The following is a 17,159-nucleotide window of genomic DNA, read 5'->3' as shown; positions in this document are numbered from 1 at the left end:
TCATCGTCGGAGAACCCCTCCCCAGCTCGACGTTGTGCTTGCAGGTCCACGTGTAATGACCCGGCCCTTTGGCCTCTTGGGCGACCCTTGCTGCGGTTGTAACGACCCAGCCCTTTTGGCCTCTTAGGCGACCCTTGTGGTGGCCCAACCGGCGACCCTTATGTCGTCGGCCCATTTGGCGACCTCTAATGTCGTCGACCGAGGACCCTTTGGCTGTGTTGGTACTCACTAGGACTTTCCACCCCTGGTAATGGATTTTTGCCTTCCCCAGGATTCAAACTCTAGACCTCCATGCTAAGTAGTAGAGTTTATGAATCCTGGTAGCCAAGTGAGCGGTGCTCACTTGGCTACCAGGATTCATAAACTCTACTACTTAGCATGGAGGTCTAGAGTTTGAATCCTGGGGAAGGCAAAAATCCATTACCAGGGGTGGAAAGTCCTAGTGAGTAACGACACGACCAAAGGGTGGCCCAATTTTGGCTTGGCTACCAGGATTCATAAACTCTATTACTTATCCTGGAGGTTTAGAGTTCGAATCCTGGGGAAGGAAAAAATCCACTAGCCAGGGGTGGGAAGTCCTTGTGAGTAACGGCACGGCCGAGGATCGTCGGATGACGACATAAGGGGTCGCCAGTTGGGCCGCCATTGTGGTCACCCAAGGGACCATCAGGGGCTGCCAGTTGGGCTGCTAGTGTGGCCGCCCAAGGGGCCGAGGGGTCGTGACGTTACAATAAAAGGGCACATTTTTATTGTAACGACCAGACCCCTCAGCCCAAGGGACCGCCAAGGGGCCGCCAGATGGGCTGCCAGTTGGGCCACCCAAGGGGCCGAGGGGTCTGGTCGTTACACCACATCAGCAGGAGATCTACATCTTTGGAGTCTTCGACCAGTCAATAGGAGCGCTACATCCTCAGCGTCCATCGACTCAGCTCTCGGACAGGATCAAATTTGGCGTCGTCCGGTGGGAAGGTGTGGCCCGCCCGGCAGGAGGTCAAAGTAGGTCAACATTCGAGATAGGCGTCCGATCGGGTGAGCTACTTTCCCGATCAGGTGGAAGAGTAGCCGACCCAACACTTCGACAGCTCGGTCTTGCGCCGAGCAAAGGTCGAGCGACCATCCCGCTCGGCTAGGCCATGGACGTGGCTTCAACCCGGCAGGCAAGGCTCCCTCGCTCGACAAGGTGAAGCCAGCCAGCAGCTCATTGGCTGAGCGGACGCTCAACCCTACCGCCGCATCACCTGAACAGTAAACTGGCCGAGCGGCTCTCCCACTCGGCTCGATAGCAGACAAAGGAAGCAGTTGGTAATATCTTCTTAGGGGCCAGTGTCGCCGACAAGAGACAGGTCGGCGGCATGGTCAGACAGAGAATTGTACTGTGGAAACTTCCACTATCACGCCAGGGATATGATCGTGCTATTAAGGTATGGCGTCAGGTACGTTTTTCTGACATGTCTATTCCAGGTATGTTTTGAGGACCGTGTACGCCTTGGGGAGCATGCACGCACCTCTGGGGAGCCCTATATAAGGACCCCCAGACTTCGACGGAGGTACGCTCACTTCTTTACTATAGCTACAGTTCTCGTTGTTAGAGTGTATACTAAAAGTCTAGATTTTTGTATAAACATTTATTTTGAAATAAGAATCACATTGGTCAAATGTCAACATTTATACTAAGTGTAGTTATCCGTTTAATTTATATTGTAGATAACATGGTGTGACGAGACACACAGAAGTTCATGTTATCAGTTCCTTATAAATTATAAGCAGTTACTCACAACCAAGATGGAATGGGACAAACCATTGGAGTGGTTGTAGTGTAATTAGGTATTAGTTTATCTTGACTAATAAATTAAACTAGTACACTATGAGTGTATTGAGCAGGATCATTTGAGGTAGTTTCTTTTTATACTGACTCTTTAAAAAGAACAAGACCTCTGTTATTATGGAAGTGCGTACTCTTAATCATGATATAATAACAAGCACGTATAATTAATATTTATTTCTTTAATTTATCAAAGGGTGCGATTTAGTTCGATAAATCAATAGACCCGATAGTTGGGAGATGATATTATTTATATGGTGTGTTGTTGATTATAGAATGAAACTGTGTCCTAGTAATCTAGGTTGATGATGTCCCCTTGAGGAGCTCATAAGAATTGTCATGTAAACCCTATTTTTGGACTTAGTCACATGACAATAAGGTTGAGTGGTACTACTCTTGGAGCTAGATATTAATTAAGTGAGCTGTCAGTAACTCATTTAATTAGTGGACATTCGATATCTTAAACACAGGGAGATTAACACACTTATAATAAGAAGGAGCCCATAATGTAATTTGGAATTGGTGCGGTAGTTCAATAGTAGCTCTTTAGTGGTATGAGTTATTATTGATGAACTTGAGTTGGGTGTTCGGGGCAAACACGGGAAGCTCAAGCTCATCGGGAGACCATAACCAATTCCTCCTCTCGGTCCCTATTGTAGCCTCTTATATAAAGCCTTAATTCCACCCAAAGCCTACCCTTTTAGCCCATGCTAGGGGTCGACCCCTATTCTTGCTTGGAGCCCAAGCAAGGGGCCAACCAAGCCAAGCTTGGAGCTAAGGCTAGGGTCGGCTAAGCCTTGCAAGGGGCCGACCAAGTGTGAAAGGGAAGAGGGATTTTATTAAAAATAAAATTGTGATAAAATATTTCCTTTTATGTTTTTATCCACATGATTTTAAAAAAGAGTTTTTAATTTTAAGATCTTTTCTTTTATAGATTTTCTACAAAGGATTAAAAGAGAGATTAGATATCTTTCCTTATTTGTAGATATCTATAATGTTAAGAGAAAGATTTTAATTTTTAAGAAAACTTTCCTTTTTTGTAACCATGATATAAAAGGAGTTTTATTTTTAAATCTTATCTTTTATAGATATTCATAAAAGGATTTAAAAAAGAGAGATTTTAATTTATAAAACATTCCTTTTATAGCTAACCACAAAAGGGATTTTTAAAAGAGAGATTTTAATTTTTATTTAAAATCTTTCCTTGTTTGTTTAAACATGGTGTGGTCAACCATAGAGAGGAATAAAAGGAAGTTTTATTTTTTGTTGTAAAACTTTCCCTTTTTGGATTCACCAAGGATTATAAAAAAGAGGGAGGGGTGCCTTCATGAGATACACAACCTATTCTATTGTTCCTCTCTTCCATCCTTGGTGGCCGACCCTTCCTCTTCTCTTTCTCTTCTTCTTTGTGGCCGACGACATCATCTTTTGTGGAGCTCTTGGTGGCCAGTTGCTTGGAGTTGAAGAAGTAGAAAAAGAAGGCATTGTTTTGTAGCATCCCTTGGAGCATTGTGGTGGTGGCCAAAACTTGGAAGCGAAGAAGGCTTTGGTGGATTTCTTCTTGGTAGATCGCCGCCCACACACTGTCCAAGAGAAGGAGAGGAATACAATAGAAGATCAAGAAGTTTTTGTTAACAAAGAAAGGTATAACTAGTTGTCTTATTCCACATCATATTAGCTTTCTTTGTACGGATTTTGAATTACCAAACACAAGAGGCTAACGATTCTAGGCAATCAAATTTATGTTTCGATTTTGTGTTTCTTTTGTTTGTCGATCTTGTGATTCGATTGTTCTTAATGATGTAGGTGCAGCGGAGGCCGACAAGAGGGGGGTGAATTGCTGAAAACAAAAAATAAACTATACCCTCCTCGTGCTTTCAACTCAATTAGTGCAATAGTAAATAAAGCAGTAAAGTAATAAAGCAGTAAACAGAAAAGAAACAGGAATTTAACCTGGTTACAACCAAGGAGGTTGTTAATCCAGGGCAATGAGAAGCGCACTAAAAAGAATCTCCTTTACTGAAGGGGGAGAAGCCTTTTACACTTTGGAAGCTTAGAACTATTGCTAGGAATGACTACACAATTGATTGCTTGAGTTGTTGTGAATTCCTAGCTCTAGGGGCCTTTAAATAGCCTCTGGAAATCTGATCTCGAGGGTCCAAGGCGCCTCGAACTGAGTCAGCAGATAAAACTTTATCCGTGCTCAAACGGTCAAATTTGACCAGTTGAAGGCGCCTTAAGACTTGTTGAAGGCGCCTCCAAGGTGGAGGCGCCTCCAACAGGCTTTAAGGCGCCTCCAAGTTGGAGGCGCCTCCAGTACTTGTTGAGGGTGCCTTGAGCTTGTTTTCCAACTTGTTTTTCCTTCGCTTTGACTTCTGAAGCTCCGTTCTTTTGGGTGATTGCGGCCAACCAGAATAGGGCTCACCCGAACCCAATTCCCGGCCTTCTCTTCGAGCAGCCTTCCTCCCCGGCTTAACATCCCTTGAACGCCTCGCACGTTCTTCTCGCCCACCAATGTACTCTTCCGCAGCTCTCTCGTCCTTCGGACGCACTGAGCCCGTCGGCTCCCTTCCGTTACCGTCCTTCTCGCTAGCTGCGTCTTCCGCTCGACTTCCTGCGCTCCTAAGTTCCTGCACACTTAGACACAGGGATCAAACACAAAGCAGGACCTAACCAACTTGGTTGATTACATCAAAACTACCACGGGGTCCAACAAATGGTTAAACCTAGGATTACTATAAGGAGATTAAACATTGAATTTTGTTAAAGGCTTTGTCTAGGAAGTGGTAAATGATCCCATACCCAAGAAGGCCTAGTGTCTCGCCATGTTTAACCTGGAAGCCAATCTCTGAAATTAATATTTAATCATCTTTGTAACATGGGTGAATTTGGATTAATAATGTTAAGCATCATTTGCGATCCAAGTCTAAACCTCTAAGAACAAATAAGTTGAATTTGGAATCAATAATGTTAAGTTCTGTTTGTGATTCCAAATTTAATTTCTAAAGAACACAATACGTTGTTAGGAAAGGTTCAAGACTTGTACAAAATTTTTGTACAGGGAAACTAGTACGATATTACGAGTAGCAACCAACACTCGTTTTCTCTTTGCTCTACTTCTTTCCGCCAGATATCTTACTTGAGCGTCGGAGGGCCATCACCAGGGAAGCCCTCCCCGACTCAGCGTTGTGTTTGCAGGTCCATGTCAGTAGGAGATCTACTTCTTCGGAGTCTTCGACCAGTCAACAGGAGCGCCACATCCCCAACGTCCATCGACTCAGCTCTTGGATAGGATCACTGCCTATACTATGCAGTGTACATACTGTTGGTGCGAGAAGCATCCGACGATCGAACCTAAGTTTTGATAATGGCAAAGGGATTCAAAGTTAAGGTTCCTTGTTATCTAATGTGCTTAAAATGAGATTGCAGGAAAGTCTTAACCACGGTTAGGCAGGTGAAAAACCCTAGGGGGTGGTAACCCTAGGTGGTAGAAAATCCTAAGAGGTGGTAACCTTAGGTCCTAGGGGGTGGTAACCCTAGGTGAAGGAAAAACCTAAGGGGCGGTAACCTTAGGTCCTAGGGGGCGGTAACCCTAGGTGGAGGAAACCCCTAAGGGGGGGTAACCTTAGGTCCTAGAGGGTGGTAACCCTAGGTGGAGAAAACCCCTAGGAGGCGGTAACCCTAGGACCTAGGGGGTGGTAACCCTAGGCAGAAAGTCCAGTCGGTCTGGAGGACCGGACTGGTACTAGGTAATCTCTCCTGAGGGGAGTAGGTGAGGACGCGTTCCCCGTAGAGGGAACAGTAGGCGTCGGGTCAACCTAGGGTTATCAGTTGGAAATCCAAAGTCAGACCCGGACAGTCCGTTGACTGTCGATATTTCATTTAGTATACCTATTTCTGTGCTAACTTTGTTTTGCAGGGTATGTGTTTGGGACTAACACATTTTTCAGGAACAAAGAAGCAACTTATACCTCGGATGAACAGTGTCCGAGGCGCCTCCATGGAGCTTAGAGGTGCCTCGGGCCCAAGCCGAAGTCAGCTGTCCAGAGGAGCTAGAGGCGCCTTCATTGGGACTGAAGGCGCCTTAGACCAAGGATTGGAGGCACCTTGGATGGCCATGGAGGCGCCTTCAAGCTGATAAGGTGCGACGAGTTCAGCAGTGATCCACGCGGTTGACTCGGAGGCCTGGAGGTGCCTTGGATGGTATTGGAGGTGCCTCCAGCACTGTATAAAAGAGGACTTCGAGCAGCTCCTTCAACAACAAGAAAAAACGTGATCTTACATCAACGTGCTGCTCCAAAATATGGCCAGAAGTGCTGCTGCAAATCCCCGACGACCCGAAGCTCCGAGATTCCGATTATTGTCGTCGGTATAAAGTTTTATTATTGCACTTATTGTAACACATATTTGTAAACATTTTGCGCGATATAGTTGTTGCCCACAGTAAGCAATCAACGATCGCGGGCCTTGGAGTAGGAGTTATCCTAGGCTCTGAACCAAGTAAATCATTGGGTCGTTCTGTGTGATTGTTCTTTTGTTGTTTTATTTTTGCTGCTTAAACTCTCGAACGATTTCCGAATACGAAACAAGTGAAAGCCACGAGCGCTATTCACCCCCCCTCTAGCGCTTTCGATCCAACAATTGGTATCAGAGCGGGGTCGCTTCGATTTGGTGCAACCGCCAATCAAGTAATTTTTTCGTGGTATTTTCAGTTTTCTCGGAGTCGATCTGAATTAGCATAATTGTTATTTTATGATCAAGTTTTCCTCGTTTGAAACATTTTTGCTCAAAGTTGGTGCAACACCACTCAAGTTCATTTTTTTATACATCCCGCACTACTAATCCAAGACCTAGAATTGGGACAACTTTTTCTCTGTGTGTGTGCAGATTTGTTAAATGACACTTCAAGAAGGTTATAGCACCGCTAGACCACTGCTCTTCACCAGAGACGATTTTGGGTACTGGAAGGGAAGGATGGAGGCGTACTTGCAAACCCAGTTCGAAGTCTGGATGATCACCAAGACAGGACTTGAACTCCCACTAGACGGCTCAGGCAAATTAGTGTCATACCATAACTATGACGCATCCTTAATAAAGAAAGTTGAGGCGAATGCAAATGATACCTGCATACTCCAGTGTGGATTGACCAAGGAGGAACTCAACAGAGTTGGACCGTTCTCCAGCGCAAAAGAGCTATGAGAGAAGCTGATCGAACCCCACGAGGGCACCTCCGACACCAAGGTAAGCAAAAGAGATCTGTTACTTAATAAATTATATAATCTGAAAATGCAGGAAGGTGAGACAGCTAGCCAACTTCACACTCGAATTCAAGAACTATTAAATGGACTCCATGCGATCGGACAAAAGGTAGATAACCGGGACATCATAAGGTACTCCTTAAACGCCTTTCCGAGGAACACCTTGTGGGCATCCATGGTAGATGCCTACAAGGTTTCTAAGGATCTCTCTACTATTAAATTAGATGAGTTATTTTCTAAGTTTGAGCTTCATGAACAGACTAACTCACGTCCGGTCGAGAAAGGGTTAGCTTTGATTACAGGTACAGGAAAAACACGCGAGTCAAAATCAAAACGTAGAACCGAATAAGAATCAGAAGAGGAACAAGATTCGGAAGACGATGGCGAGCTCACAAGCGAATTCGTCAACCTAATGAAAAAACTCTACAAAAAGAAGGGCTTCAACAAAAAGGATGTCAAAAGGCCATCCAGACCAAAGAAGCCCAATCAAGCTCAAAGGTCAAATTCGAGGTGACTTGCTACGGGTGTAATCAGAAGGGGCACATCAAGGTGAACTGCCCGAACCAAAAGGATTCAAAGAAACCAAGAAGGAAGAAGGCTCTGAAGGCCACTTGGGACGAATCTTCTTCCGAGGAATCCGACGACGAAGAAGTCGAGCAGGCAACCCTCCTCACATTGACAGCTCAGGACTACACCAAAAGCGAGGACGAATTGGAAGCCGAGTCCGAGAGAAGCTACGGATCCGCATCCGTTTCCGAAGGGCCAAACCCCTCTGTAAGTAAATGTCGTTTGTATAGTTTAATCAATTATTTAATGCATAAAGTAGCTAAGTCGAAAGTTCGAATCAAGTCGCTTCTAAAGGAGATAACACTCCTTAAAGAAGTGACTAACCCCATGACCTTGCCTGACCCAGTTCAAACTGGAAATTCAACTCAAGTCCAGAAGTTTGAGGAAGAAAATTCTACTCTAAAAACTCAGGTCAAAGATTTAGAAAAGACCCTAGAACGGTTTTCTTTGGGGTCCAAGAACCTTGACCTAATTCTTGGGACTCAAAGAGCCGTTTACAATAGAACTGGACTAGGATTTAAATCCAAAAAGAAATATAGATCCTATCTATCCTTAGTCAACAAACCAAATAGTAAACTAGTCCAAGCATGGGTACCCAAGTCCAACTTGGTCAATCAAGTTGGACTTGGTAAATATTGAGTCCTCAAGGATCAAGTACATTACCTTGAAAAACCTTATCGAGGCTATAATCCAGGGGGAGCAAAAACTATTTCAATAAATAAATAAAAATAATCTTAACAAATAAATAAATAATAAATAAATAAAATAATATTAACAAATAAATAATCATTAATGGAGGCTCCAGAATAGTTGGCACCTCCAAAAAAGAATCTACCCGACAAAGTAACCGAACGCAACCAACCCGGCAGGGTAATTAGGACTAGAATAAAAAGGACTAAGTTTAACTTGACCCACAGTACTAGTGAAGTATTGGATGATAGTACGTTAGGGAACCTTAGTCTATGCATGTCTAGGAAGATATGGCTTCGACCTGGTGCATTTGGCTAAGTGGAACTGACCGAAGCTACCCTTTATGGATCCTAACTAGTTAGACCAAGGTTTTGTACTAAGTTCAGTGGATAGGACTATTTGGAAAACCTCGAAGGCATGGTTACTTTAATGATGTCCTAGTGACTCACCATAGCCTATAAGTTTATCCAAAGAATGCTTATTTATTGAGCCTAAAGCTAAACCTGAATCTAACATAAAGTTAAACCAAACCCTATAATAAAACTAACTCATCTCACAAAATTATAAGGTCCCCTTATTGAAAAATCTAGATTGGGTGAGATGACTAAGGACAAAATTAAAATAAATGAAGTTAAAATTAAAATTAAATCAAGTTAAAATTAAAATTAAATTAACGCAAATTAAAATTAAAGTTTAAATACTTTTTCAAAATTTAATTAACTTTTCAAATTTTAATAAACTTAATATCTTACAAAATTTAATTAACTTAAACATTTTTCAAAATTTAATTAAGTATATTTTTCAAAATTTAATTAACTTAATATCTTTCTAAATTTAATTAACTTTCAAAATTTAATTAACTTTCAAATTTTAATTAACTTAATATTTTTCAAAATTTAATTAATTTTCAAATTTTAATTAACTTAATATTTTTCAAAAACTTAATTAACTTTAATTTAATTAACTTAAATATCTTTCAAAATTCAATTAACTTTTCAAAATTTAATTAACTTAAAAATTCAATTAACTTAACTATTTTTCAAAATTAATTAACTCTTCAAAATTCAATTAACTTAAATATCTTTCAAAATTTAATTAAATTTTTAAATTTTAATTAACTTAAATATCTTTCAAAATTTAATTAACTTTTTCAAAATTCAATTAACTTAAATATTTTTTAAAATTAATTAACTTTTCAAAATTCAATTAACTTAAATATATTTCAAAATTTAATTAACTTTTCAAAATTTAATTAACTTTTCAAAATTCAATTAACTTAAATATTTTTCAAAATTAATTAACTTTTCAAAATTTAATTAACTTAATATTGTTCAAAATTTAATTAACTTTTCAATTTTAATTAACTTAAATATTTTTTCCAAAATTAACTTAATGTTTTTCTAAAATTTAAATCAACTTAATATTTTTCAAAATTTAATTAACTTTTCTAATTTTAATACTCTTCAAATTCAATTACCTTAAATATTTCTCAAATTTTATTAACTTAATATTTTTAATTAACTTAATGCTTTTTTCAAAATTAAATTAACTTAATATTTTTTTAAAAAAATAATTTAAAAAAATCTGTTAGACATATAGGCGCGCGTCGAAGGCGCCTCCCACACGTGGGAGGCACCCTCAATTACGACGGGAAATCTCCCGCCGCCTCAACTAAAGGCGCCTTGGATGATCCCCGAGGCGCCTCCAATAGTCTACTTAAGGCGCCTTAAGCATCGTCTAAGGCGCCTTAAATCCCGAATTTCAGAAACGAACAGAACACGTTCTGTTCGTTCACGACTCAAGTTTTTCTATGCGATTTTCTCTCCAAATCCGACGATTTCCCCCCTCTAAGGTGCCTTCAACCCATCCAAACTCTTTCAATCATCCTACAATGGCTCCTAGGTACACCTTAAACCATCCTATTGTCCTTATATGTTATTGTTCTGTATTTTTTTCTAGTTATATGTTGCATAAATCAGAAAACGTCGACACGCTGATCCTACACCGGCTAAGACCCCATCTACAGATCCTAGATTCCTCTCAGAGCGGCATAGGGTAGACTTTGCTAGGTTTAAATTTGAATCTATTAAATCTAGGTACGTAGGTAGGTCATTTTTTGCCCAGTTATGTCACCCCACAATCCAGATGATAGAACACTATCAGTTAGGAAAACTGGTTTACTGCAACAATACAGTAAACCAGGATTTGTGTGCACAGTTCTATCATAACCTTGAGAAGGTTGATGATAGCACGTATTCTACCAGAGTTGGTGAAACAGACTTCCAGTTTACTCCCTCCTTATTCGCACTAGTTTAGAGCTTAGGGAGTCTACATGTGCATTCCTATGCTACCCAGGTAGAGATATACCATTTGGTGATCCCTATTCGCATATCACATTAGACACCATCTATATGCATTTTTTCAGGGAGGAGAGACCATTCGGCCTAACTGAGTTCAGGTCCACTCTTCTTAGGGTTCAGGACTACGTTATGTGCAGAGTCTTGATAGCATGCATTTTGTCGATCACATCTCGGGACGTCCGGAAGATGCGATCCTCTCACTCATTCTTTCTGTACGCCCTGAGTCGGCATTTAGATATAGATATTGCACTGCATATGTTCCAGAACATCATACATGCATCTAGTACAGTCACATCAGGAGTAGTCCACATGCCCTACTGTCATATCTTGACTCAGATCTTTTCGACCTTCAGGATAGACACAGCCATAGGGACACTTATCCTGCTTACATCATATGACGAGTTAGGGCAGCGTAGTCTTCAATTAGCCAGTATAGAGGTCACCGCTGAGGAGATTCTAGCTTGGAAGGATCGACCATAGCCAGCCGCTGCTCCGGTTGGTCCAGAGGCCGAGGATGCACCGCTCGACATTGAGTGGCCCGAATTCTTAGTCGAGGAGTTTTTCGGAGATCTATTACCTTCCACCTCCGCCGGGCCTTCCACTTCAGCCGGACCTTCGACTTCGGCACCACTTTCCGTCGAGGACAGACTCGCTCGTCTCGAGGTTCAGTCTATTCAGACGCGATGGGCTATTCTAGATAGCCATCTCTTCCTCTGATCCCTACGATCCGAGATAGCTGTCAGATTCGCTTCTCTCCGGTGTGAGATACGTCGCTAGGGACAGCCTGCACCCGAGCAACGCCTTGCACCACCTACAGCTGACGACCCTCCAGCTGATGACCCTACTCTTTGACGCTCTCATCTCATGCATTGTACCTTGGATGTTGGACATAGACACTTTTATTTCCTCGTCTAGTTGTACTTATGCTTAGAAGAAGTCAGTTACTCTGCTTATTTCTGCATACTAGTCCTTTATGGTCTTCTATTTTGCTTGATAGTTGTGGTAGAATAGATCTTGATTTTCAAACAACTTCCCTACATCTAACTTTAAATTTTTTTTTTTCAAAAAATTGCCTAATCTTAATTTTTTTAAAAAAATTCTAGGACAAATAATGTTTTCAAAATCTCAATCTTATTAGTCTTTCAAAATTTGGACTTAGCCTAGAATCTTCCCCTTAGATATCATGCTCCCTTCAGCCAGAGCATCTCACAAACACACTAGGCATAACTTGTTTGTGTTTGAAAGAAACTTAGAACGGCGTGAGATGCATAGGGTACAACCTGAACTCCAGAATGCTTATATCTGTGCATCATAGTGAGTCTGGGCATTAAAAACTAATTTTACATTAATCAAGTTAAATGATCCATCCCTAGTCAAATCTAACTGGATTACTAACTTAACTTGACTAACCAAGTGAAAACTGGTGCCCTCTAGGTATTCAGCCAGTAGCTAAAGGTTAGACAGTTGGTTAAGAATATTAAAATTTCATATTAACTCAGCTTGCACTTTAAGGCTCTGATACCCTGCTAAAAGTAATTGATTAATTTTCAAACTCATGCTTGGACATTAGGGTTTTAACCTTATTGCTCCTCCCTTGCCTTTAAGTATTTTCAAACCTCTTAAATTTTTTTTTCTGACTTCTATAACTTTGATAAAAAATAACTAAGTCATATCAAAACACTCTTTGAACTTCATTTCAAAAATTAAGGTCTCTAGTTAACCTAATTTTTTAAAAAGAACTTTTAAACAAATTTCGAAATTAATGGTTTTAAAGGCTTTAAAAAAAATTTAACAAAATATTTCTTCAACAAAGCCTTTCAAAAATTTCTCTTTTGCAAACTTAGCCTAAAGGAAGTTCTTCAAAACTTACTTTATTTTGGCTACCTTTCAAAAATATTTTTTCGAAACTTGCCTTTCAAAAATCATTTTAAAATTTAACCTACCTTTCAAAACTAAGGTAATTTTAAAGTTAAACCTACTAAAAATATTTCTTGGTTGAAAACGTAATTTATTGGTTTTAAAAAAACTTAGACCTTTCAACTTGTCCCCTTCTTTCTACAAAAGTTTTTTGATATATGGCAAAGGGGGAGAGTAGGACAAACAAATTCAAATTAAGTGTACTAATTTGAATTAAGTGATAAGAAAAACAGAGCTCTCATTAAGGGGGAGCCTTATACACGATGCTTAAATCTTATAGTTTGCTTATCTTTATTTTGTGCATCTTGTTTTACTTAACTTTGAATCTTTGTTGCTATAATAAAAAAGGGAGAGATTATTGGTGCGAGAAGCATCCGACGATCGAACCTAAGTTTTGATAATGACAAAGGGATTCAAAGTTAAGGTTTCTTGTTATCTAATGTGCTTAAAATGAGATTGCAGGAAAGTCCTAACTGCGGTTAGGCAGGTGAAAAACCCTATGAGGTGGTAACCCTAGGTGGTAGAAAACCCTAAGGGGCGGTAACCTTAAGTCCTAGGGGGTGGTAACCCTAGGTGAAGGAAAATCCTAAGGGGCGGTAACCCTAGATGGAGGAAAACCCTAAGGGGGGGTAACCTTAGGTCCTGGGGGTGGTAACCCTAGGTGGAGAAACCCCTAGGGGGCGGTAACCCTAGGTCCTAGGGGGTGGTAACCCTAGGAAGAAAGTCCAGTCGGTCTGGAGGACTGGACTGACACCAGGTAATCTCTCCTGAGGGGAGTAGGTGTGGACGCGTTCCCCGTAGAGGGAACAGTAAGTGTCGGGTCGACCTAGGATTTTCGGTTGGAAATTTGAAGTCGGACCTGGACAGTCCGTTGACTGTCGATATTTCATTTAGTATACCTATTTCTGTGCTAACTTTGTTTTACAGGGTATGTGTTTGGGACTAACACATTTTGCAAGAACAAAGAAGCAACTTATACCTCGGATGAACAGTGTCCGAGGTGCCTCCATGGAGCTTGGAGGCGCCTCGGGTGCAAGCCGAAGCCAGCTGTCTAGAGGAGCTGGAGGCACCTTCATTGGGACTGAAGGCGCCTTGGACCAAGGATTGGAGGCGCCTTGGACGGTCATGGAGGCGTCTTCAAGTTGATAAGGTGCGATGAGTTCAGCTGTGATCCACGCGGTTGAATCAGAGGACTGGAGGCGCCTTGGATGGTATTGGAGGTGCCTCCAGCACTGTATAAAAGAGGACTTCGAGAAGCTCCTTCAACAACAAGAAAAAACACGATCTTACATCAACGTGCTGCTCTAAAATACGCCCAGAAGTGCTGCTGCAAGTCCCCGATGACCCGAAGCTCCGAGATTCTGATTATTGTCGTCGGTATAAAGTTTTATTATTGCACTTATTGTAACACATATTTGTAAACATTTTGCGCGATATAGTTGTTTCCCACAGTAAACGATCAACGATTGCGAGCCTTGGAGTAGGAGTCGCCCTAGGCTCCGAACCAAGTAAATCCTTGGGTCGTTCTGTGTGATTGTTCTTTTGTTGTTTTATTTCCGCTGCTTAAACTCTTGAATGATTTCTGAATACGAAATAAGTGAAAGTCATGAGCGCTATTCACCCCCCCTCTAGTGCTTTCGATCCAACACATACGAGTGTGGTGTGTACTATAGGTGTTACTATTACCATGCATGATGCTTAGTTGACACCTATTGGATCATTTCATACATATAGATATATGTGAGTGTTATATTATGATTCTAGATGTACCTATGTTTACCATGTTAAGTATGATTGTGGATCATTGCATAAAGTTCATATACTCTTAATGATGTAGTTGGTTACTATGTAAGTAACACTACACTGTGTCATTGTATACATATCCTATCAACTAAGTCTCTTAGGAGTAGTTGACGATTATGTCCCTACTACGATGTTGAGAGAGTTGACAGTAACCAGTATATCCTATCAACTAAGTCTCCTATGAGTGGTTGATGATTATGTCCCCACTACGATGTTGAGAGAGCTGACAGTGACTAGTATATCCTATCAACTAAGTCTCCTATGAGTGGTTAACGATTATGTTCTCACTATGATGTTGAGAGAGTTGACAGTAATTAGTATATCTTATCAATTAAGTCTCCTATGAGTGGTTGACAATTATGTCCCCGCTACGATGTTGAGAGAGTTGGCAGTGACCAATATATCCTATCAACTAAGTCTCCTATGAGTGGTTGATAATTATGTCCCCACTATGATATTGAGAGAGTTGATAGTGATTGTAATGTGTTTGCTATATTGTTATCCTTGGGTTGTTATATCTTGGGCTGCCCATAGGGTATCCATGGTAAAGTGATCTCCCACAGTCTGTAATTAGATATCTACATCCTGTCTACCCATGGGTTATCTATAGTAGAGTGATCTTCTATAGACAAGGACCTTGACATTTTGGACTACCCACGGGTTATCTATGGTAGAGTGATTTCTCACAGTCCATAGTTAGATAGCTAGATATCTTGGTCATTTGTATTATTTATGGTGAAGCATTACTCCCACATATGATGTATTATTTATGGTGTAACGTTACTCCCACATAAGATGTATTACTTAGGCTAGAGCGTTGCTCTGACATATGATGTATTGCTTATGGTAAAGCATTGCTCCCATATATGATAATATTTCTAGCGGTGGAGCTTTGCTCCCACACATGACGATCTATAACTATTATATGTACTAGCATAGGCTTAGGTTTTTCGGTACCCATGTTGATCATTATTTGGTTCTGCTCAATATATTATTTACAGTTGAGTAGGTTGCTTATGTTGTAGATGCATGTTATATATATTTGAGACATGATTGTTGCATATGCTTGATATTATTCATACATGTTCATTTATCATACATGTATATGATATCATATGTTGTTCATCTAGTGTGAGTAGATCTATTGTTGATTTCCAGTGGTTACTAATCAATATACCATCCTTGTGAGACCGATTTTGGTATGCGCATTCATTATGTTGATTATGGTTGTGTACATATTTCCTACCTATGAGATTGTATGCTTTGATTTTCATATTCTTATTTTGACCATGCACTATCACTGTCTATTACCCGTTGAGTCATTTGGACTCACTACCCTATTTTACCTTATTTTCCTTAAGTAGCAAATAGATGATTGTGGAGTCGCTTGGAGTATCTTGGCTGCTAGTCCCTCGTCACATTGAGATTTGTTTCATTTTACATGCTATTTCTTACTACTCTATTTGCACTTTATTTTTCGGACTTGGATATGTAATAATTTGACTTAATCATGGATTTTAGCCTTGTGACTACTTCTATTCGATTATGTGTTGTGGTTGTGTAAGTTATGCAGGCATGCAGTTAGTGTATTCAGTGTATTATCTTGTGTGGTTTGTGTTTGTACCAGCCGTATAGACTGTGTATTATTATTATCTTTCGATGTGTTAGTTTCCAACCGTGTGAGCTATATTATATTTCATCGATTTAACTTGCACAATGGAAACTTTGAAGAGAAAATAGCCCAACATAATCACAAGGCTAACAAGTCAATTTTACTTGGTTCACTGCCACTCCTGAGGAGAATATGTATAAAGTCTAGTCCTAACGACTACCACCATTAGTTGTTTTCCTCCTTCTCAGACAAAATACGAAGCCAAGAAACCTCTTCTAACATAGTTATAATGTTTAGCACAAAGGGAATACCAAAGAGAAGAAACAAGAGTTTTACTCTTTTTTCACAAGAGCTCTTCTCCTTTTTCGCATGAAGATTGCTGAGAATGAAGGCCATTTCACTTTGGAAGATGAGAAGATTCGTAGCTTGGATGGGTTGGTGGAAGATAGTTGAAGATGTTTTTAAATTCTTTCAATCAGTTGTTTTCCATACTTTCTACTGCCTATAGTCAACTGTTGTAATCACCAATCGACTGGTGAGGAGGTTTGACCACTGACACAACCGTTGAATGGTCACTGACTTTGAATCAATAGTTGATATCATCTTGGTTTTTGAACACCAGACGATTGATGGAAAATACCAATCGACTGGTGACATCCTGTTGAATTGACCAGTTGGATTGAAGTTAGTCTATTTGATTGAAATAGCCTCCCAATCAATTGCTGGATTTAGCAATAGACTGGTAGATCTTAGTTGAACTAATCGATTGCATTGAAAGCGTTATGTTCGATCGAAAATAGGCTACCAGTCGATTGGTAAAACCAACAATCAATTGCTAACAGACTACTAGTCGAACTAATAAAATCACCAATCAATTGGTAATCCTAATTCAGGGTTTGTGCAAACCCCAAATTTTGAGTTTAGGGTTTTGACTACCAGTCGAACTGTTGAAGATAGTAATTGATTGGTAAACCCAAATTTAGGGTTTATGCAAACCCTGAATTCTATATTTAGGGTTTTGACTATCAATCAAACTGTTGAAGACATCAATCGACTAGTAAACCTTGATTAAGGGGTTTCATCTTCAAACCCCTTAATCACAAAACCCTTTTCTCCGTCTGTAATATACC

Source organism: Zingiber officinale, chromosome 9B (assembly GCF_018446385.1).
Source record: "Zingiber officinale cultivar Zhangliang chromosome 9B, Zo_v1.1, whole genome shotgun sequence".
Classification (NCBI taxonomy): Eukaryota; Viridiplantae; Streptophyta; class Magnoliopsida; order Zingiberales; family Zingiberaceae; genus Zingiber; species Zingiber officinale.
Note: the sequence above shows the minus strand (reverse complement) of the source record.